The following is a 4962-nucleotide window of genomic DNA, read 5'->3' on the forward strand; positions in this document are numbered from 1 at the left end:
TACAACTCTGACAACATTAATGGACACTGTGATCAAAATGGGAAAAATATCATCCTGTTGTTGTGTTGATATTGTAGCTGAACAGTGATAGAGTGATAGCTGGAGAGATTACCAGTGGGAACTGCGGAGAAAGAGGATGTTTTAAGATTCTAGGAGACATGGGGCTTGTGGAAAGCAAACTCGACATAAGCCAAATCCCACACCTCGTTCCAGAGTAAATGCATTTCTCCTTGACCATCATCCAGTCCCCGCCGTTCCATTCTCTCCTGTCCTGCACCCTCCCTCCATCAATCCCTTTTGTGTCTCTGGGTCTCTTTTCTATCTCACCAATCTCCCCCTACCCATTCTCTGTCTCTCCACACAACAAGCAAAAACAAAGTTTCCCCCTGATGTCCCTTTAGCCACTCGTTCCTTCTTCCCTCCCTTTCTTTGGCCCCTCTCAGTCTCTCGCCCCACGCCTGTCCCTCTCTCGTCCCTCTCTCTGTGACTGACAGCGGGGCAGAGTGCGTCAGACAGGCAAACACACTTACCCTCCAAACACCTTGCGCAAGGAGGGGTGGTGGATCGCCGTTGGAACAACACACAGCCGTGACCGGTTACAGTCATGCCCTTTTACTTTGTATTTTTATCTCATGGCTTTTTACATTTTTGAAGATGTTAACCACTCAAAAACAAGAGGCTCTCCAAAAGCCGACCCAGACTTCTTGGCAGAGCGCTAAGCCGAATGGCCGCTGCCCATACAATCCCCTGTTCTATTGGGCAAAACCACATTTGTATTTTCTCTCTCCAGATGTTCTCGTGAGACATCTTGAGCGATAGAGTTCCGGGCCAAAATGAACAAATCCTTCATTGAAAGACCAACAAACAGCTTGTGCTTTTCCTGTCGGCCGGGACTCAACCTGAGTCGGTGTTCTCTGACGTAGGTCGGCTACAGTGCGGTCCAGGAGTGTGGTCGTCTGGCGTCCATTGGTGTCGTGCCCTGTGATCTGTTTAATTTAAATTAGATTATGCTGACGTGCATCGTAAGCGTAAGGACATTTCGTTAAGCAGAGCTGGTCTTGAAGGCCTGACTTTAATTATACAGATTGTGTCGGTAACGGCGTTTGCTGAACTCGGACCAGCCTTTTGACAGCATACTCCTCCATGAAAGAGGAAGTTCTCCCTCCTCTTCTGAGAGAAAACCTCCCTCTGAGTCACTCAAATGGCAGTTCATTATGTGATGAGCACCGCATTTAGGGTATACATCTGCGCCTGTAATACTACTAATACCGACTTAGTTACTGTTTACTACTAATTTGAGAACATCTTAAATATCTGAAGCCATGGTTCATCAGCGGAACTGCTTGCAGCCAAGTGAGCACGCACAGTGACACACCGAGCACTAACGCGCGTGTGTGTGTGTGTGTGTGTGTGTGTGTGTGTGTGTGTGTGTGTGTGTGTGTGTGTGTGTGTGTGTGTGTGTGTGTGTGTGTGTGTGTGTGTGTGTGTGTGTGCATGGTAGTACAATAGGCGAGTCTGTACATGATACATACACGCCAGGCTACAAAATTGGCTGAACCATGTTTTGGTGTGTGTGTGTGTGTGTGTGTGTGTGTGCCTGAGTCACATCTACCAAAAAACGGTCTCCCATTTAAACATTGCACCACAATTACTGAGGGTTAGCTAGCAGCCACAGGATGTGAGGAATGTCACCAGGTTGTTTCAAGCCTCCAGAAAATGTTTTCTTACCATTCTTCAAACAAGAGCTGGGTTGATGATCATGATGTGTGTGACACAATGATGTCCAGGTTGTTGTATCTGCTGTAGTGGCTGGACCGCCTGCTAATACACATCCCTTATTAAATATAATCATACAATCATGCATGCAGACATACACATTTTTGCATGGACACACACACACACACACACACACACACACACACACACACACACACACACACACACACACACACACACACACACACACACACACACACACACACACACACACACACACACATACACACATACACACATACACACACACACACACACACAGCATGAGAAACCATCAGTGGGCTCCATGCTGGCCCTTGTCCTAGCTGCGTAGTATTTCCGTGAGACCTGCCCAGAGCAGCTTGCTCTGCTTTTTTGGTTTTATTTCTTGGCCCTCCAGAATCCACATGGGTCATCTGGTTGTCAGGGGTTCTGGACCACGCCAGATTGGTGCCACTGGTGTTAGATGAGGGGTGTGTGTGTGTGTGTGTGTGTGTGTGTGCGATTGCTTTGTCACAACTCCTTCCTTTGCCTCGCTTCTTCATCTCTTCCCTGCTTCATCCCACTGCCTTCGTTCTCATGTTTTACCTCTGTTCTCTCCCTTCTCTGTTCTCGTCTCTTCTTTCTCTCCGTCACCCCCCACCCAGCCCACCCTCTCTCCTCCTTGCTTCCTCTGCTGCCATTACATGGAAATGTCTTCAGCAGAAACTCTTTCCTGGATGGAGGAAAATAGTACAACAGATGCAGTCTCTGTTCACCTCGCTTAGCCAAACTGGGGAGGTGTGTCTGTGTGTGTGTGTGTGTGTGTGTGTGTGTGTGTGTGTGTGTGTGTGTGTGTGTGTGTGTGTGTGTGTGTGTGTGTGTGTGTGTGTGTGTGTGTGTGTGTGTGTGTGTGTGTGTGTGTGTGTGTGTGTGTGTGTGTGTGTGTGTGTGTGTGTGTGTCACTGCTTTTGTTGTCTATGCACTAAAGCCAGATGGAATTATTCTGTCGCTAATCATTACATTACAAAACACTTGGATAACAAACCCTGTGTCTACCAGGGCTTTCCTGTTTAACTGGATGCAAAGATATTGTGACTATTAAACAGACAGGGAGACCCACTATGCATCAATGCAATGCACGCAGCAATATATGTTGGTAGTAAGGATTTATATCGTGAGTTATCTGCATACCTCAATGTGCTCTACAGGTCCCTGAAGGTAAGAGCAAGATAATTATAAACCAAAGTCCTGAAAACGAGACACTCTTTCTGTCCGTCTGAATAGATAAAGATGGATGGAAGACATGAAGGGGGACAAACCAGAGGGTTTGAGTTTAATCACTAGAAGGCGATGAAAGAGTAGTTCTTTAAAGAGATATGGAGGCGTTGAAAGAGGGCCTGCCAACCTTCTCTCGGTCGACACTTCAGTGACTCAGACATGAGGTTGGTTAGGAAACTGGACCTGAATTCACTGGAAAGCCTTGTCAGCTTTCGTCAGACGTGATTCCACGTACATTTATTGTAAGGGTTGAGTTAAGTTAAGAGGGCAGACTGGATTCTTGAGTCTCAAGTCATTATGAAGTGAATTGGAAATATCTTTGAGCATACAGAAATGGCAATTTAAACAGTAATCTAATGGAGAGTTTTGCGGATCTTTAACTTTTGTAACCCATAAACAGGTTTGGAGAGCAAAGAGCACACACACAGGGGGGGGGGGGTTCTCCCGTGGGGGCTTGTTGTTTGCTTTAAAATCGTACAATTTCTAATCTTGGGTATACTTCGAATAGACAGACATTGAATAGTTTATTTTTGAATGGTCCATCAAATAAATCCACCAAGTGGACGAGACACACGCACACAGTAGTTTTCTAAATGATGGCGACTATCGTGTCTGGAGCATAAACCCCAGGATTCAGAACATCAAAAACTCTCTCGGTATCACAATATTGAATCTTGTTTTGCAGCTCATCCTCTCATGCTGCCTTGGTGTTTGTATCAGGTGCTGCTTTTGTTGTTGCCAACCCGTGGTGGTGTGAGTGGATGTGCACACAAGAGGTTGGGTGGGTGGGGGAATCTAACCAGCAGCCTCTTCTGTGCCCTCTCAGTTTAGCAATCCATCCCTCCAGTGTTTTTAATGAGATCCATCTTTAGAAAGAGAAAGTAAATACCTGAATCCATGTTTTCTTTTGTCACTGTGTGCATTTTTCCAGGCTCATGCGGTTTTCATTAGTAAGCGAGGATGATGATGAAACAGATTTAAACAGATAATGTAGTCCCCTTGATGATGTCATTTTAGCTCTGGAAGGTTATCTTGAAATGCATATGAAGACTGTGGTGGAAGTATTAGTTTTGCGTCACTAAAGGATATTTTAAGAGGTATGGAAGCACATGCTCGTGTGACGGAGGCAAAACCTAATCTCTGTTTGTAATCGGCCATTGTAGCCGATGTATAACCTAGCCTCTCTAAACTTTCTCTAAGCTTTAACACTAACTAGCGAAGTTAGTGTTCCTGCATAATTACAGGGAGGCTGACGTTCTAATTAAAGTCCTCACAACCTCCCAATACCAAACATCACCAGTGTCCTCGCTATTGTTAGCAAACACATTTTCTTTCTTTTATTGTTAAATCCAATGTAGGCATTCCAACTGTCTTATATGTAATGGTTTTGCTTTCATTGATTGACTTTCATTCACATATATATGTGAGAAAAAGGGAGAAAGGGAGTGAGAAAGAGAGACAGGGATATAGAGAGAGAGAGGGAGAGAGAGAGGGAAAGAGAGAGAGAAAACACGAGAAGGATAGAGGGAAAGAGAAAGAGAGAGAGAGAGAGCATAGACTCAAAGAGCGAGCGTTAAGATGGGTGTGTTGACCCGCTGTCTTTCTATTTTTACGTGCACACCAGCCCAGTGGGGCTGTTTAATGAAGGGGTTGGGAGGAAAGGCTGCATTGAGGAGCATCTGGGAAAGGAAACCCGTTCCTTCAGCCGCATTCACTGTACTGCACAGTACACCACCCATCCACAGCTGGGTTTTATGTTGACGTTGAAATAACTTTAAATAATGTTTCTTTGCATGTATTGCGGCTATTGCTTGGAAAGACTGATTGGTAACGCGACAGGATCAACTTCAGGTCACTTCAACTTCATTCGAAACAAAAGCTGGAGTGGAAACACACAATCATGACTCTACTATTCAAGATTACCAAATACGCTTCTCGGAGGTCCAT

This window comes from Gadus chalcogrammus, chromosome 21, assembly GCF_026213295.1.
Source record: "Gadus chalcogrammus isolate NIFS_2021 chromosome 21, NIFS_Gcha_1.0, whole genome shotgun sequence".
Taxonomy (NCBI): domain Eukaryota; kingdom Metazoa; phylum Chordata; class Actinopteri; order Gadiformes; family Gadidae; genus Gadus; species Gadus chalcogrammus.